The sequence below is a fragment of the Nycticebus coucang genome, chromosome 22, assembly GCF_027406575.1.
Source record: "Nycticebus coucang isolate mNycCou1 chromosome 22, mNycCou1.pri, whole genome shotgun sequence".
Taxonomy (NCBI): Eukaryota; Metazoa; Chordata; class Mammalia; order Primates; family Lorisidae; genus Nycticebus; species Nycticebus coucang.
In genome coordinates, this window is record NC_069801.1 from 29,908,953 (window position 1) to 29,927,851 (window position 18,899).

The following is an 18,899-nucleotide window of genomic DNA, read 5'->3' on the forward strand; positions in this document are numbered from 1 at the left end:
AACCTATTCACAACATGCTTGCAGCCAGAATTCCTCACTGATGGAGGGATGGGCCAGGTCCTGATGCAGGGAAATCCCTTCTGAATCCAGCAAAAAGATCTGCTTTCCTGCAGCAAGCATGTGAGTGACAGCCTGGCCTGCCCCTTCATACCAGTAACAGGACCTCCAGGCCATTTTCCAGGTGGTGTAAAGGTCCTTCTGCTGGTCAGAAAACTGACTACCACTCTCATCCTCCAGAAAAGAGAACTTCTGACCTAAGTATGCATTTAGCTGACTACACCTGGCATTCAATGACAGGGTAAGCACTGCGAAATCTGAATGTGTGATCCAACTAAGGCAACCTGATGGCCCATGCTTTACAGACCACCCATCCTCACTGGGCGGCTGCTAGGTCTCTCCTAGATTCCTGTGTGCCTCTGGATGGTGAATTTCAGGCTTCAAACCCATATGCTTGGCCCACACGCTCACGTGAACTATCAGTAACTAATTTTTACACTTAGTTATATAGTTTACAAGGCACTTGCAAGAAACAGTTGTCCCTTGTTCTCCTCAGAGGATTGGTTTGAGAATTCCCCATAGACACCAAAATCTAAGGATGCTTAAGTCCCTAATATAAAATAGTATAGGGTGGCGCCTGTGGCTCAAGGAGTAGGGCGCCGGTCCCATATGCTGGAGGTGGTGGGTTCAAACCCAGCCCAGGCCAAAAAAAAATAAAATAAAATAAAATAGTATAGTATTTGCACATAACCTATGTACATCTTCCCATACATTTCAAATTGTCTCTAGATTATTTATAATAACTAATACAATGTAAATGCTATGTAAATAGTTGTTACACTATATTGTTTAAGGAAGAATAACAAAAGAAAGTCTACAAGTTCAGTCCAGATCTAACCATGCACCTTTTTTCTCCCTAAGTATTTTCTTTACTTTTTTTTTTTTTTTTTTGAGACAAAGCCTCAAGCTATCATCCTGGGTAGAGTGCTGTGGCATCACAGCTCACACCAACCTCCAACTCCTGGGCTCAAGCAATTCTCTTGCCTCAGCCTCCCAAGTAGCTGGGACTACAGGTGCCTGCTACAACGCCTGGCTATTTGTTTTTTTGGTTGCAGCCATCCTTGTTCGGCAGGCTGGGGCTGGATGCGAACCCGCCAGCTCAGGTATATGTGGCTGGCGCCTTAGCCGCTTGAGCCACAGGTGCTGAGCCCCCTGAGTATTTTCAATCCACTGTTGGTTGAATCTGAGTTGGTTGAATCCATGGATATGGAACTCACAGACCAAGAGAGCCAACTATATATAATCTTAAATTGTAACTAATCCCCCCACAACACACACAAAAACAAATTTTCTACTGCACTGCAATATAGATGACAGAGTGAGACCCTGCCCCTAAAAAGAAACACAAAGATCTTTTTTTTTTTTTCTAGAGACAGTCTCTTGCTCTGTCACTTGAGTTAGAGTGCCATGGTGTGAGTCTAGCTCAGAGCAACCTTAAACTCCTGGGCTAAAGCAATCCTCCTGACTCAGGCTCCTGAGTAGCTGGGACTACAGGCACACTCCACTATGCCCAGACACAAATAAACGTTTTCTAGGCTTGGCACCTATAGCTCAAGCGGCCATGGTACCAGCCACATACACCAGAGCTGGCAGGTTCATATCCAGCCTGGGCCTGCCAAACAACAATGACAACTACAACCAAAAAATAGCCGGGCGCTGTGGCGGGCACCTGTACTCCCAGCTACTTGGGAGGCTGAGACAAGAGAATCGCTTAAGCCCATGAGTTGGAGGTTGCTGTGAGATGTGATGCCACGGCATTCTACCCTTGGCAACAGCTTGAGACTGTTTCAAAACAAAACAAACAAACAAGAAGAAAAAGGCTCAGCGCCCGTGGCTCAAGCAGCTAAGGCGCCAGCCACATACACCTGAGCTGGCGGGTTCAAATCCATCCTGGGCCCGCCAAACACCAATGACGGCTGCAACCAAAAAACAGCCGGGCGTTGTGGCAGGGGCCCGTAGTCCCAGCTACTTGGGAGGCAGAGGCAAGAGAATCGCTTGAGCCCAGGAGTTGGAGGTTGCTGTGACCTGTGATGCCAGGGCACTCTACCCAGGGTGACAGCTTGTGGCTCTGTCTCAAAAAACAAACAAACAAACAAAAACCATTTTCTAGAAAAAGAAATCAAGACCCTGGCTTGGCACCCATAGCACAGTGGTTACAGTGCCAGTCACATACACCGAAGGTGGTGGGTTTAAACCCAGCCTGGGCCAGCTAAACTGCAACAAAAAAATACCTAGGTGCTGCGGCAGGCACCTGTAATCCCAGCTAATTAGGAGGCTGAGGAAAGAGAATCGCTTAAGCCCAAGAGTTGGAGGTTGCTGTGAGCTAGCTGTGATGCACTCTACTGAGGGCAACATAGTGAGACTCTGTCTCAAAAAAAAAAGGAAAAGAAATCAAGACTCTGAGATCTGGCCAGTCTCGGTGGCTTACACCTGTAATCCTAACACTCTGGGAGGCCAAGGCAGGTGGATTGCCTGAGCTCATAGGTTTGAGACTAGCCTGAGCCAGAGGGAAACCTCATTTCTAAAAAAAAAATAGCCGGGTGCTGTGGCGGGCACCTGTAGTCCCAGCTACTCGGGAGGCTGAGGCAAGAGAGTCGCTTTAGCCCAGGAGTTTGAGGTTGCTGTGAGCTATGATGCCACGACAAAAGTGAAACTCTGTCTCAAAAAAAAAAAAAAAAAAGACCCTGAGATCTTAGACCTGCCTACTTGGCTAGCTATTGAAAGAACTCACCCCTTTCCAATGCTGAATCTTGTATAATTCCACATGACCATATTTCTTCCTTAATTGTTCCTTCTCTACCTGATGTCTACATAATTCTAGGAATGCCAAGCACAAAAAGGATAGTACCCTCAAAATTCTCTATAAACAACCCTTCTCTTGGGCACTTTGAGGACAGAAAATGGTAGGTGAGCAAGGAAGGAGAGGGATGGTGGCATTTTAGGGCCCCCTGAGAGGCACCTCTCTAGAGAACAGAGGAGAGTCAGAGGCTGGGTTACTGAAACATCCCCCCACCAGCCAACATGCAGCATCCCCACCCTTTCCTGACCTAAGCACTCTGGGAGCCACCCCTGATGCACCTAATACCCCAGGTAGGTGGCTTCTACCAGGGCTACTGACTTCCCTATAGTCCTACTCTCTAACAACAAAATCAGCCTAGGAAACCAAAAGGAATTCATCACCATAAAACTGAGGGTTTCGACCTGTGGACCAGTTACCCAAATGCAGGCTGTAGGCCCGGGCTCAAATTTCAACTTCTGAGACTCACAATCATTGAGACCCTGAACTAGTCATCTACCCTTTGTGGACTTCAGTTTACTTATCTGTAAAACAAGGATGGTTATATTCCCTCCTTTACAGGACAGCTGGGGGATCACACTGAAGGATGCTGTGGGTGGTGGTGTTGAGGGGCTTTGTTTGGTGCTGGGTGAGAGCTCCCTGCTCTGTGCTGAAGCCACCTCTCTGCAGCAAGTCTCTTCGTGCACATCCCTTTTTAGCTATCATTTAATGGTCACCCACTGCTTGCCAGGAACTATTCTTAGTGTCTCCTAGAGTCTCTCTTTAATTCTTACAGTTTTCTGAAGTAAAGACTCCTCTGGCTGGGCATGGTGGCTCATGCCTGTAATCCTAGCACTCTGAGAGACTGAGGCAGATGGATTGCCCTGAGCAGGAGTTCGAGACCAGTCTGAGCCAGAGTGAGACCGCATCTTTTAAAAAAAAAAGCCGGGTGTTGTGGTGGGCACCTGTAGTCCCAGCTAAGCTACTTGGGAGGTTGAGGCAAGAGAATCGCTTAAACCCAAGAGTTTGAGATTGCTGTGAGCAGTGATCCCACAGCAACAAAGATTCTGCTGAGGGCAACAAAGTAAGACTGTCTCAAAAAAATAAAATAGGAGCCGGGCGCGGTGGCTCACGCCTGTAATCCCAGCACTGTGGGAGGCTGAGGAGGAGGATTGCTTGAGCTCAGGAGTTCAAGGCTTGACTGAGCGAGAGTGAGACCCTGACTCATGGAAAAAAATGGAAAAACCCAGTTGGGCGCCACGGCGAGCGCCTGTAATCCCAGCGGCTTCGGAGGCTGAGGCAGCAGGGTGCCCACAGCCCGAGTCTGAGGTTGCAGTGAGCTACGACGCCATTGCCCTCTGCTCAGGGCATAGGGTAGAACTGTGTCTCGACAAAAAAGAAAACAAAAAAAACAAGAAAAAAAATAAATAAAAATAAAATAGGCTCAGTGCCTGTGGTTCAAATGGCTAAGGCACCAGCCACATACACCTGAGCTGGCAGGTTCAAATCCAGCACAGGCCCACAAAACAACAATGATGGCTGCAACCAAAATATAGCTGGGCATTGTGGCAGGTGCCTGTAGTCCCAGCTACTTGGAAGGTGGAGGCAGGAGAATCGCTTGAGTCCAGGAGTTGGAGGTTGCTGTGAGCTGTGATGCCATCGCACTCTGCCTAGGGCAACAGCTTGAGGCTGTCTCAAAAAAATAAAAATAAAATAAAATAAAATAAAAAATAGGGCAGTTCCTGTGGCTCAGTGGGTAGGGCCCCATATGCCAAGGGTGGTGGGTTCAAACCCGGCCCTGGCCAAACTGCAACAAAAAAACAGCCAGGCGTTGTGGTGGGCACCTGTAGTCCCAGCTACTCAGGAGGCTGAGGCAAGAGAATCGCCTAAGCCCAGGAATTGGAGGTTGCTGTGAGCTGTGATGCCACAGCACTCTACCAAGGGTGATAAAGTGAGACTCTGTCTCCAAAAAAAATTAAAAAAAATAAAATAAAACAAAAGTAAAAATGAAAATAAATTAATAACAATAATAAAAAAGACTCCTCCTGTTACTACTAAAACATGAGTCTAGAGACCACAGTCCACGTCACAGAGCCAGGTCTCACCTACATCTGTTTACCTGGCTGAAGGAGGCTCTGTTAAGGTCTTTTCCTCTGAGTTTGAGTGACAGCCATTCCTGAAGGCAGCATGAACCCCCTCCCCAGGAACTTGACAGCTATAAGCAATCTCCCCAGAAACCCACTAGAAGCCATTTGCTTTGGGCTCAGGATAGATGCTGGGGGGGATGGCAGTAGATGGAGAGGAGGATTAGCAATCCCTCTATTTCAGCCAGGACTCCCTGATGACAAAGATTCATGCGTATGCTGTCATCTTCACCATTCCAAAACAGAGTGATGATTCTGTTCATATTTAAAATGCAAGATATGTATAGCTCCAATTTGTCAAGAATACATAACATCACATCATTCTCTGAACACTGTGCTTTACTGCCTCAGGGGTTACAAATGAACCAGGGCGGCTTCTAACCAGAGCTCTCTTTGCACAGGATGAACCTCGCCCCCTGAAGTTGAACCTCACCCCCTGAAGCCATATTTGTTCCCAGCCTGTGGGAGAGTACCTGCTGGGGCCAGAGGAAGTGACTCAGCCCAGTGGGAAGTGGGAGGGGTGGTCAGAAAGGCGGCCTGTGCCCAGCCTGCTGCCCCCAGCACATCCTCTGAGCTGCCTTTCCTCAGCAGGACTGCAACATGCTAAGCACAGCAGGCCTGGGGGCTAGGAGTGGCTTGGGAGCCCAGAGTCTGCAGCTCAGGACCCAGCTTTAGTCTCCTCTGGAGGGGCAAGATTCACAGATTGGCTCCATGTGAAGATTGCATTATCACTGATGTCCCTTCTCCCATACTGCCCGGAGGAAGTCCCCATTGGGCCTCCTTGAAGGCTGCAAGGAGAGTCTGCAGGCTAAAGGCCCATGGCCAGGAGGAGGTATCTGAGAGAGATTCTGAAATAAAAGCCTCAGGACAGTGCACATAGAGGGCAGACCTCTCTCAGCAGGTTTCTTTGGGGTGAGATAAAGGGAGGAAGAAACCAATCCCTGCAGCCGGAAGCAAGCTGACTGCTCCTGGGGCAAAGGGCTTCACTAGTAGTCACTCTGAAAGCCACCAGAGCAGAATCCAGGGCAGCATTGACAGCCCTGCGCCAGCTCTCCCCTCCCAGGGGCCTCCGGAAGCAGCTGATGTGACAACAAATAATCCATCACCGTCACCGTGTGTGGGTGTTAGAGGAGGAAGGAACAGACTTAGCTCTTTCTCAGGGCTATGCTGGCCTGGCACCCCCCATCCCGAGAAGCAGCCTGGGGAAGCAACCAAGCACCTTGGCTTAGGAGACATTTGTGGTGGCCCCTTAGCTCTGCAGGGGCACTGTGCCATGTGCTGTGACAGCTGACTGAGTCACTGACAGCTCTCCCGTCACACTAGCCTGCTCTGGCTCACTCAAATTAGAAGGGAGATCCTCATATAACACGTGACAGGCCCTTTAGCTCAAATAATCAGTTACTGCTTTGCACCGTGAGTCAGCCTGGCAACAAGGCCTGCTGTGGGGTCCCGTATGGAGTTTAAATTCTTGCCACCACAATAGCTCACATCAGGCAAGGACAAGGCAGAAAGCAACCAAAATATGCCTCTAAGTGCCACCATTCTGTCCCTGCATCACCTGGAAATGCGCTTCTCCGCTCTGCAGACCCCCACCTAGCAGAAAGGGACAGTGTTACTGCTAAAGAGGGTTCCTGAGGACAGCTGGAGCCAGTGTGTAGGAGACAGACACTTAACTTAGAAATGCTCCGGCTCCTTCCTTCTACCCTAGATTTCTAGAGGGACAGACAGTAAAGCACAGGCTAGGCCTAGGTGCCATTCTCTCCCTTCCTACCGTTTTCAACAGCGAGAGTCACCACCATCATCCTTCGAGAGAGGCAATCTGGGCTGGGGCCATAAAAAATTAAGTTTCACAACTTTGACAGGGAATGATACAGTTTGCTTTCTGAAGTTTTACCAAATGCCACTGGCTGTGGCTGCTCAGAGGGTCAAGAGGCTGTCAGGCATGATTAGAGGCAGAAGGCAGCCTTAGCCATCAGAGTGCCCCTCAGCTGGCTGTCAGACAGGTGCAGCCACACATGGGCCTCCCCTTTTCTACACTGACAGCCAGACATGGCTGATCACAAGGGCCAGGAGCAACCACTGACAGACACTGTCCATGCCGGACAGAGCACTTCACTATGTGTTTGCTCAGGTGTGTCTCAAGAGGTGTGTTGCCCACCTTGGGCCCCCAGATCTTTTCTGCACAGGCCTAGAAGGTATGCAGAAGACAGGTGTGAAACCACAGCCAACAGAGGAAAAAGAAAATACATGTGTCTCAGACCCAGCAATTCTAGTTCTGTGCATTTACCTACTGACACACTCATAGAAGTTCACAAAGATAAACATACTTGACAACGATCCTTGTAGAACCATGTGAAGTAGCAAAAAACAAAAGCACAAAATGAAAATACACAACCCCAGATAACAAATGAATCTAAAGGTCTGGATAAATAATTACAACTATGTTCCATCTAGACAATAAAATATTACACAGCCATTAAGACCAGATCCACACCTGCTGATGTCTATGACAGGTTATCAAAAAGCAAACTGTAGCTACTATATGTGAAAATATGATCCCATCTGGGTTAAAAAAAGATTATAACACACCCTTGAATATGCATGGGAAGTTTCGGCATAGTTTTTTTTTTTTTTTGAGACAGAGCCTCAAGCTGTCACCCTGGGTAGAGTGCTATGACATCACAGCTCCCAGCAACCTCCAATTCCTGGGCTTAGGAGATTCTCTTGTCTCGGTCTCCCGAGTAGCTGGGACTACAGGCGCCTGCCACAACACCTGGCTATTTTTGGGTTGCAGCCGTCATTGTTGTTTGGCAGGCCTGGGCTGGATTTGAACCCACCAGCTCATGTGTATGTGTCTGGTGCCTTAGCCGCTTGAGCCACAGGTGCCGAGTTGAGAAGCAGAGTTTTATTTTATGTTTTTGTTTTTGTTTTTTTTTTTTTTTTTTAAGAGACAGAGTCTCACTGTACCGCCCTTGGTAGAGTGCCGTGGCGTCACACGGCTCACAGCAACCTCTAACTCTTGGGCTTACGCGATTCTCTTGCCTCAGCCTCCCGAGTAGCTGGGACTACAGGCGCCCGCCACAACGCCCGGCTATTTTTTTTTTTTTTTTGTTGTTGTTGTTGCAGTTTGGCCGGGGCCGGGTTTGAACCCGCCACCCTCGGCATATGGGGCCGGGGCCCTACTCACTGAGCCACAGGCGCCGCCCTATGTTTTTGTTTTTTTTTTCTTTTTGGAGACAGTCTCACTTTGTCGCCCTTGGTAGAATGCAGTGGAGTCATAGCTCACAGCAACCTCAAAGTCTTGGGCTCAAGCGATTCTCTTGCCTCAGCTTCCAATGTAGCTGGGACTACAGGCACCAGCCACAATGCCCGACTATTTTTTTTTTTTTTGGTTTTTGGCCGGGGCTGGGTTTGAACCCACCACCTCCGGCATATGGGACCGGTCCTACTCCTTGAGCTACAGGCGCTGCCCAATGCCCGACTATTTTTAGAGATGAGGTCTCGCTCTGGCTCAGGCTGGTCTCAAACCTGTAAGCATCTGCCTTGGCCTCCCCAGAGTGTTAAGATTTTTATTTTATATTCTTCTTCTTCTTTTTTTTTTTTAGAGACAGAGTCTCACTTTATCACCTTCGGTAGAGTGCTGTGACGTCACAGCTCACAGCAACCTCCAACTCCTGGGCTTAGGCGATTCTCCTGCCTCAGCCTCCCGAGTAGCTGGGACCACAAACGCCCACCACAATGCCAGTCTATTTTTTTGTTGCAGTTTGGTCCGGGCTGTGTTTGAACCTGCCACCCTCAGTATATGGGGCCAGCACTGTACTTCCTGAGCCACAGGAGCTGCCCAATTTTATATTTTTCTTTACTGCTAGACGTTTTAGTATAGACTACTATAACAATATTCATTTCTTTCTTTTTTATTTATTTATTTTTCAGTTTTTGGCTGGGGCTGGGCTTGAACCTGCCACCTCCAGTATATGGGGCTGGCGCCCTACTCCTTTGAGCCACAGGTGCCGCCCTCTTTCTTTTTTTTGTAGAGACAGAGTCTCACCTTATTGTCCTTGGTAGAGTTCCGTGGCGTCACAGCTCACAGCAACCTCCAACTCCTGGGCTTAGGTGATTCTCTTGCCTCAGCTTCCTGAGTAGCTGGGACTACAGGCGCCTGCCACAACACCCGGCTATTTTTTTGTTGCAGTTTGGTCGGGCTGGGTTTGAACCCGCCACCCTCGGTATATGGGGCCAGCGCCCTACCCACTGAGCCACAGGCGCTGCCCTCTTTTTTTTTTTTTGAGTCAGTGTCTCACTATGTCGCCCTTGGTACAGTGCCGTTGCATCACAGCTCACAGCAACCTCAAACTCTTGGGCTCAAGAGATTCTCTTGCCTCAGCCTCCCAAGTAGCTGGGTCTATAGGTGCCTGCCATAACATCCAGCTATTTTTTGTTGTAGTTGTCAATGTTATTTGTTTGGCAGGCCCAGGCTAGTTTCAAATCCACCAGCTCTGGTGTATGTGGCCAGCGCCCTAGCTGCTGAGCTACAGGTGCTGAGCCTTTTTTTTTTCTTTGAGACTGAGTCTTACTATGTTGTCCTCAGTAGAGTGCTATGATGTCACAGCTCACAGCAACCTCAAACTCTTAGGCTTAAGCAATTCTCTTGCCTCAGCCTTCCAAGTAGCTGGGCTACAGGCGCCTGCCACAGTGCCTTGCTATTTTTTGGTTATAGTTGTCATTGCTGTTTAGCAGGTCCAGGCTGGATTCAAACCCAGCAGCTCAGATACCCTAGCCACTGAGCTATAGGTGCTGAGCCTTTTTTTTTTTTTAGACAGTGTCTCACTGTCGCCCTTGGTAGAGTGCCATGGTGTGATAGCGCATAGCAACCTCAAACTCTTGGGCTCAAGCAATCCTTTTGCCTCAGTTTTTCTTTTTTTTTTTTCCAGAGTCTCACTTTCTCACCTTTGGTAGAGTGCCATGGCGTCATAGCTTACAACAACTTCCAACACCTGGGCTTAAGAGACTCTCTTATCTCAGCCTTCTTAAGGGGCCTTCCATTACTGCTCTTAACAATACTAATGGGTCAGAGATCTTTAGATTTTTAAAAAGTAGTATTATGGGCCGGGTGCAGTGGTTCACACCTGTAATCCTAGCACTCTGGGAGGCTGAGGCAGTTGGACTGTTTGAGCTTAGGAGTTCAAAACCAGCCTGAGCAAGAGTGAGACCCCGTCTCTACTAAAAATAGAAAACCTAGCCTGGTATTGTGGTAAGCAACTGTAGTCCAAGATACTTGGGAGGGTGAGGCCAAAGGATCATTTAAGCCCAATAGTTTGAGGTTGCTATGAGCTATGACACCAGGGCACTCTACCTAGGGTGACTAAGACTCCATCTTAAAGAATAAAAAAAAAAAAGGGGGTAGTAATGGAATCAGTGGAGGCCAGGCCTTGAGAAGACAGGCTTGCAAGCCTATGGCATGGTAACAGGGGAAAGCATAGTGCCCACATGTAAAAGCTTGGGTGCTGATACGTGGGCGCATGCGGGAGTCTGAGGGGCAGAAGGGACAATGCCAATACTCCTGCTAAGCCTCAGACTTTCCAGATAGCTTGCAAACATGTCTCTAAGGAACGTCTTGCAAGCTGGCTCAGGATGCCATCTAGGACACTCACAGACCCACTAGCAAAGAGCTTATCTTGGCCTCACCAGAGCTGGTCCCTGGTACTGACTACATGCAAGGCACTAGGCTGAACATGCTATAGGCAGTTCATGTCTAATCCTCATCATTACCTCGCGGAAACTGGGGTTGGAGACAGGAAGTAACTTGTTCAAGGTCACTCAGCAAGTGGCAGAGCTGAGTTCTAAAGCCAGGTATGATCTGAGCCTAGACCCTTAATTGTAGGATGACAGGATTGAAAGTCTCGTTACCCACTACCTATAGGGCAGGACAAGGAAGGACTTATCTCCAGGCAGTGGCAGTTTTCATTCTTCTGGCAAAGAAAGGTTCAGCTTTGCCAAGGTTTCTTCCAACCTTACTGCTCTAAGTCCAAGAGTCTATGTGGCCTGGGCTCTCTGGGACCATGATGGAGGAAAGGGATGATTGATGGCGGTTCTGCAGTCTTACATGTGTGGGTTGGAAATCCCAGCTCTGTCCTCATTGGCTGTATAATGGTGGACCCTCGAAGCCTGGGTGTTCTCTGTAAAACAAAGATAATCCCTTCTTCCTTAGATTCAGTAACACTACAAAGTACTCAGCAAAGGAGTGAAAGATGGTGCAGATCCTTCTATTTTTGTTGGTTTCCTATTCCTTCAGCAAGGACTACCTTAGAAGAATAGTCAAGAGAGAACGTACACCATAAAAGTCACCCCAAACTTGGTAATGCTGAGAGCTCCACACTTATTGCAAAAAGTAGCAGGACTCTTGCTCTCCAGAGTTGGCAGATGTTAGCAATGGGGTTCCAAAAGCCTCGTGGGACGCTGGGCTATACCAGCCCCAAAGTCCAAGAGACTGAACTAAGCTTCTCCCTGGAAGCACAGCTATCCCCTTAACATACCTCACATCAGCTCTGCTCCAAACCTAAAGACAAATAACAGGCACATTAGTCCTGCTTGGCAAGAGCCAAACCCTACTACAATGACCAACCTGTTCTCTTCCTTCTGGACCCTGGAATTGCAAACTTCCTATAAAGGCCAAAGATCTTCTCTTTTTTGCCAAGTAGGTGGTGCTCTATAAACACATTTTGAAGGACAGTTTCATTCCGAATGACAAATCCCTTTCTCAATTTTGCTATCTCTGGTGCTTTAAAACAACTAGACTGTCTCTGAAATCATCAGGCCTGCAGACTGCTATGCTCTAAGAAGCCTGAACCCAAGACCAGGAAAGACTGTCATAGCCAAAAGAGATGAACACCATTGGGCTGTAGCCTCCTTAGGGAGAAGAGGTTTCAGCCCCTCCCTCAGGAAGTGGGACCACAAGCCAAGAGAGTAGATTACCTGGCTGGGGGAAAAACAAGGCTGCTCCAGTTTATTAAAAAGGAGCCTAGAAATTCTTTCAAAAATAATAATAAAAGTTATTCTTTGAGACATTAATCCACATCTTCTAAGAATTTATCCTACAGGTGATACCTAACGTAGGCAAAATCATATGTATGAAGAAAGTCACTTAGCTTTGTACGGACAGCAAAAGACAAGACGTAAGTGTTCATCAGCGGAGAGCTTGTTGAATATTGCACTCATAATGGGACACAGTATAGCCATAAATCATAAATGACCCAGATGGAATCATCTCTAAGATGGTAAGTCAATCAAAGCAAGCTATCCCATCATTTTCCCCTCTTGGATCTTAACTATAGATCTAGTAGGATACACAGAGGCTGAAGTGGCCCCTGGGCCATTTTCAAGATCACCGTCTCACCTGAACAGGCAGAGGAGGAAAAAAAATACTCATTTCAGGCTACTCTTTTTTTTTTTTTTTTTTTTGAGACTGAGTCTCGCTTTGTCACCCTTGGTAGAGTGCTGTGGTGTCATAGCTCACAGCAACCTCAAACTCTTGGGCTCAAGAGATCCTCTTGCCTCAGCCTCCTGAGTAGCTGGCACTACAGGTGCTTGCCAGGATGCCCAGCTAGTTTTTCTACTTTGAGTAGAGACGGGGTCTCATTCTTGCTCAGGCTGGTCTCGAACTCCTGAGCTCAAGCAATCCGCCTGCCTCAGGTTCCCAGAGTGCTAGGATTATGGATGTTAGCCACCGAGCCGGGCCTTCCTTTACCTTCTTTATGCCACAAACCCAAAGGCAAATCCTGTGAAAATTTCCTATGTCTCAAAGGGCCTGTTTGAAGCCCTGCCCACCAGCACACCTCTCTCTAAAGCCTAGTCTGATGCAGGGACAGCAGCTCTTTGTTCCTTCAGAACTCAGGGGGACAAGACCACTGAGCAGCTTCCTCTCATTTCCCTGATGGCTCTCAGTGAGTCCTGGATAGACGGACTGGGACTGCTCGCCCAGCCCGATGTCAAGGTTCTCTTTCTAGATAAGCTCTCCAGGAGGTGCTGAGAAAGCCATCTCTCCCCTGAGGGTCCTCTGCTGTTCAGGAACCCCAGCAGTCAGTTATAGCTTGCTGAATCATGGTAGATAACACCAGAGGGAAGGCTTGTTTGTGGGGCCATTTGAAGGCTAAAGAAATTATTGAAGTTTTGCAGACTCAGCAAATGGAGTTCCTGAAACTTGAAGATGTTCACCTCCCTGTCAAATTTGGGCAGAGGCAATGGGCACACCCCTCCCTCCTGCCCTGTGAATGGTACCCCCTACTTCCTTGTAGGGGACTCATCCTATCCTGTCCCTTCTTCCCACAAACACTGAGCACTTTTAGAACAAGGACCTATCTGGGGTTTATTGGTCAGAATTTTGATGAATGGCATCATTTAAATTCCTATCTCCCTGCCCATGGGCCGGTCTGGCCCTCTGCTCCTGTACCTTATAGATACCCTCCCATTTCCCTTTCCTCCTGAAAGACCTTGTTCTATCCCTTCCTCCTGTAAACACTGAAAACTGAGGAAAAAAGAAATATGGGCATAGCAAAGGTGGAGCAAGGGAAGCTACCTTTCTCCCAGGTGCTAACTCAGGCAAAACCAGAGGGAAGCCCGACCCAAAGTCAGACAGGGACCAAGAGAATTTGCAATTGATCTTCTCCCCTGAGGGTGTACGCAGGGCTTGCTCTATGGAGCTGGCAGATTTCACTGGCTATTATCTTCTCCTTGAGCCATCCCTATCTCTACACTATTATTCACTCTGTCACACAAAACAAAAACCTCAGGGTCACCTGTCACTAGTCCTTTTCTCTCAGCTGCCACTTACAAACACTCCCAGAGTCCAGCTGATTTCCCACCAAACAGCTCTGATCTCTGCCCTTCTGCTTATCCTGATTGCCTCTTCCCTGATCCAAGCCCCCTCGGTCCCTGCTGTGATTACTGCAATAGCCTCCTACAGTGACCGCAGTCTCCTCTCTCTTCCCCTAATCCATCCTCAAAGCAGATGCAGGTCTAATGGCGTATTTCTTCCACTTAACACAAGGCATCCATCACCAACAGCATACGAAGTCCAAGCAAGCATCTTAGCACTGGTGCCTGCCTACCTCTTAGGTGTGTCCTGCAGCCAGTGTCTTCACACCCAGGGCTAGAACCCCTTTGGTTTCTAAAGTGCCACACACACCAGCGCACATCCATGCCTGTGCCAGGCCGCTCCTCCTGGAGGAGCGCTCTTGGAAACAGACAACTGTGATCACTCTTCAAGATCCAGTTCAAATTCTAAGGCTCTCTGAAGTTCTCCCCAGTCTCCTCCTCATCCTCAGGGTGAATCACTCCTTCCACTGGGTTCCACCACATGCTACACAGACTTCTGTGAGAGACTGGCCAAGCTCTGTGCAAGTGTTAATTGGTTAGAAGCCCAACTCTGTCCTTGCTAGACCACAACCTCCTCCAGGGCAGAGCCTGACTCTCCATCCTCCTCCTCTTGTCCCAGTACCTAGCGCAGCCCCAGCTACATGTGGGAGCTCATGTGTGGGGAATTAAGGGTCTGTATTTTAAGCCACCACACACATCAATGTGCATGAGTGCCCCTTGGTGCTGCTAATTCAGGTAGCAGAATAGGGTTGCTAGTGGGGACAGACATGGAAGAAACTCTAAATACATTTTCTCCCATGTATACTTTAAACTACTATTTTTTCTCAGTAGTCCTACTTCTATTTTTAAAAATGGTTCTTCTAAAGAGCTGAGCTGAATCATCTGCATGGCTCCCATACAGCCTGGGTAAAATCCTCATAGATTTCCTTTTCAGAAAGAATACAATAAAATTCTGTGGTCTTGTGATCCCTCAGGACAATTCTGACAGCTCAATGGGACATAGTTCTAGTCACCATGAATTGCTTCAACTAATTCTTGAAAGTTCTTCCCTGCAGCTTGTTATATATGGCTAACATTCACCAAGCATTTATTACTTGGTATGTGTTAAGTATTCAATCTGCAACATCTTAATCCTTACAACTGCCCTGCTGGGGAGGTACCCTTTTTTTTTTTTTTTAGAGACAGAGTCTCACTTTATCACCCTCGGTAGAGTGCCATCACGTCACAGCTCACAGCAACCTCCAACTTCTGGGCTTAGGCAATTCTCCTGCCTCAGCCTCCAAAGTAGCTGGGCCTACAGGCGCCCGCCACAACACATGGCTATTTTTTGGTTGCAGTTTGGCTGGGGCTGGGCTCAAATCTGCCACTCTCAGTACATGGGGCCGGCGCCCTACTCACTGAGCCACAGGCACCGCCTTGGGGAGGTACTCCTATTGTCTCCGTTTTATCGATGAGAAAGCTGGGCATGAAGAGAGTAACTCCTAGTGATCAGCAGGGCTGGGATTAGAACCCACATCTGTCTGGTGGTAGAGGCAAATAAGATCTTAACCACTACAATCTACTGCTTTCCCCAAAGGTCGAATGCAGCAGCCCTTACAACTGGCCTTCTGAAAGGGCAGAGTCATCTCCCCACATGCTCAAATGACCTGCAATCCTAGGGACAAAGGAGTACATGTGCCAGGCGCTTCTGGGCCAGGCAGAGAAGCCTAGGCCAATTTAAAGAGCTTGCCACCTAGCACTGGTGCAAATATCCACCATCGGGCAGCGCCTGTGGCTCAAAGGAGGGTGCTGGCCCCATATGCTGGAGATGGCAGGTTCAAGCCCAGCCCCGGCCAAAAACTGCAAAAAAAAACAAAAAACGAATATCCACCATCAACTCTCCTTTCTCAGAAACCTATAGTAGTCTCCCAAAGCACAGTAGGTACAGCGCCAGCCACACATACAGAGGCTGGCGGTTTTGAGCCCGGCCCAGGCCAGCTAAATAACAATGACAATTGCAACAATAAATAGCTGGACTTTGTGGTGAGCGCCTATAGTCTCAGCTACTAGGGAGGCTGAGGCAAGAGAATTGCTTAAAAGCCTAAGAATTTGAGGTTGCTGTGAGCTGTGACACCATAGAACTCTACCGAGGGTGACACAGTGAGACTCTGTCTCAAAAAAAAAAAAAAATTAAAAAATCCTGTCCCATGGCAGGATGGGTGCAGTTGCTCATACCTGTAATCCCCAGGCTCTGGGAGACCGAGATGGGTGGATAGCTTGAGCTCAGGAGTTCAAGACCAGCCTAGGCAAGAGTGAGACCCCATCTCTAAAAATACCCGGGTGTTGTGGTGGGTGCCTGTAGTCCCAGCTACTCGAGAGGCTGAAGCAAGAGAATCGCTTGAACCCAAGAGTTTGAGGTTGCTATGAGCTGTGATGCCACAGTACTCAACCCGGGGCGACAGCTTGAGTCTCTGTCTCAAAAGAGCCTCCAAGAAGCCTTGGAGGTTTCTTTCTTTCTTTTTTTTGTAGAGATAGAGTCTACTTTATCGCCCTCAGTAGAGTGCAGTGGCATCACATAGCTCACAGCAACCTCCCAACTCCTGGGCTTAGGGGATTCCCTTGCCTCAGCCTCCCAAGTAGCTAGGACTACAGGCACCTGCCACAACGCCTGGCTATTTTTTTGTTGCAGTTAGGCTGGGGCCAGGTTTGAACATGTGACCCTTGGCCGGTGCCCTACCCACTGAGCACAGGTGTCACCCTAGCCTTGGAGGTTTCTAACCCTCTAGTCTCTCCTCTCCTCTTCTCCTCTGCTGGCACTCCAGGGGAATCTTTCTAAAACAGATCCAATCATGTCCTTCCTTTGCTTAAAACCTTGTCATTGGCTCCACCTTGCCTCGGCTTAAAGTCCCAAATCATTAATGTGGTATTCTCTAGTCAACCTGTACTGCTTCACCTTGTACCATGTCATCTTCCACATGACTATATGGAACAATCTTGAGTTTATTTGTCTCTCTTGCTAAGTAGAACACTTTCCTCTTCATTCCAAGCTGGTTAAGCCTCCCTTTCCTTTCCTTCTAGACTAAGCTCCCAGGGCACTGTCCCACCTGCATCCCTTACCCCAGGCAGCTTCCTCTATTGGGCTCTCACAGCACTCTGTTGCTGCTATTAGTTTTTTTAGACCATATTTCAAGTACTTATTCACAAGTCAGTCTCCCTTAACTAGGCCCTGAGCTTTTTGAAATAAGAATTGCTAACATCTACTAACTTCTTACTATGTGGTAGTAGTCAGGGTTCTATGTGTTTTACATGAGTTAACTTTTTAAATCTTCATAATACCTCTATGTTATCACCCTTGTTTTACAGATAAGGACACTGAGCACAGAAAGATTAAGCAGTGTCCAAGGACATGCAGCTGGCAAAGCTGCTGAGGCAGAATTTGAACACAAGAAGTCTGGCTCCAAAGCCCATTCTTGACCACCTTATTGTCTAGCATTTGCCTCTCTAGGCAAGCACTCTGTTGTCATGTGAGAAATGAATGAATGAATGAATGGAGGGCTACTCTCAGACTGTCTAAATCCAATCCACAACAACTGGCACCCAAGGCCCTTAAACAGTGCTGGAGGAGTTCACAGGCATTGTTTACAAACAAGGTTTCTTTTGGACCTACAATTACATATGCTGCTCTTCCTTATCTCATGCAAAACTACTCAGTCAAGAGGGAAAGGCCTCATTCATATCAGAGTCAAGGCACCAAAAAAAAAAAAAAAAGAAAGAGAGAGAGAGAAAGAGGGTAAGGCCTCAGCCCAGCATGACTACCCTCTTCCCCACTGGTTCCCAAAACCAAGCAAAGTCAACCTGTTTCCTCCAGTGACTTAAAACAGAGCAAAGTCTATCCTGCCACATAAGGCAGCTGTCATCTCTTCCTTCCGCCAACAAAAGGGCATCAAACCTGGGGAGTAGGGGTGGTGAAAGAACTCAGCATCCAGAATCGGAATGCCCCTACCTACTGCCTCCAAGGTGGGGCCAAATGGTGTGGGAATGGGCGGGTCTGACCCGCCCAGCAGGTGAAATACTGACCACAGCAAGCTCTCTCCTTGGAAAAGGCCAGCTAAACGTGGCCCTGGCAAACAGACAGCTGACTCGCACCTGAATGCCGCCCGGGAAGTGAAAATTCCCAGCGGCGATGGTGCCCGTGCCAATGGGTGAGGGTTCCTGGAGGAAGCCCTGATGGCCCTCTCCGGGTACTAAACTTTCAAGTAACTCTCTGAATCAGGAGGGAAGCATAGAGAGGCAGAGGGTATGTCTTTGGAAAAACCCAGCTGGGTTCAAACACCGGATGCTTCACGTACTGGCTGAGTGACTCTGGGCAAGGCTGGCATTGCCCACTTCCCAGGGCTGCGATGGAGACTGAAGCTCCCGTAGCCGCTCCGTACCTGGCGCTAGGCAGCCCCCGTCCCCGTCGCCGGGGAAGGGGAGACACCCCCCACAACAGAAGAGGAGGAATTCGTTGCTACCATTTCTGTCACACTTAGATGGTCTCAGGCTGTCACTCTTGTCCTACCGCCACAGCCACTGAGGCCCGCTCCGCCAACCCGCAACCCCCGCCCGATTCCCCGCTCCGGGACCTCCACCTCACCTTCCCCGGGTGGTCAGCGCTGCTCGCCCATAGTCCGTAGCCCGGAGCCGGGACTGCTCGGCGCTCCGTCCCGGGGGCCCGGGGCCGGGCCGGGGGCGTGGGAGCCGCTTACCGCCGCCTCCCAGCGCAGCCGCCGGAGCAGCCGCCGCCGCCTCCTTCCATGGCTGCGGCGCCGCCACCTGACAACGGAAGTGACGCACAGCCCCCTCCTCCCGGACGGAGCCATGGCCCCGCCCCTCCCGCCCCAGCGCCTGTGCCTGCGTCCTTGGGATTAGGGCGCCATCTTGACGATGGGCGGAAGTCTTCAGGCAAGAGGCCAGAATCTGATTGAGGATTGGTTTAGGGTGGGGTCTGGGCCGAAACCTGTTAAACAATTGGAGGCTAAGGCGTTAATGAGGCGGTACTTACCGCTTACCTAAGTCTGCTGTGAGACTGG

The 18,899-nt window shown here is 48.9% G+C and overlaps 1 protein-coding gene across 2 annotated transcripts in view; it reads right to left on the bottom strand.

Moving 5' to 3' along the window:
• STK40 (serine/threonine kinase 40) overlaps nucleotides 1-18,650 on the bottom strand; it is a 51,591-nt gene extending 32,941 nt beyond the window's left edge. Inside the window, exons 1-2 of one of the 2 annotated variants that reach the window (XM_053576380.1) lie at nucleotides 18,464-18,650; nucleotides 11,081-11,153 (exon numbers count right to left, since the gene is read on the bottom strand). The gene's annotated coding sequence lies outside the window, so the exon portion shown is untranslated. The remainder of the gene's footprint in view (nucleotides 1-11,080; nucleotides 11,154-18,463) is intronic. The other variant, XM_053576381.1, reaches the window with a different exon arrangement.
• Between the last annotated feature and the right edge of the window lie 249 nt (nucleotides 18,651-18,899).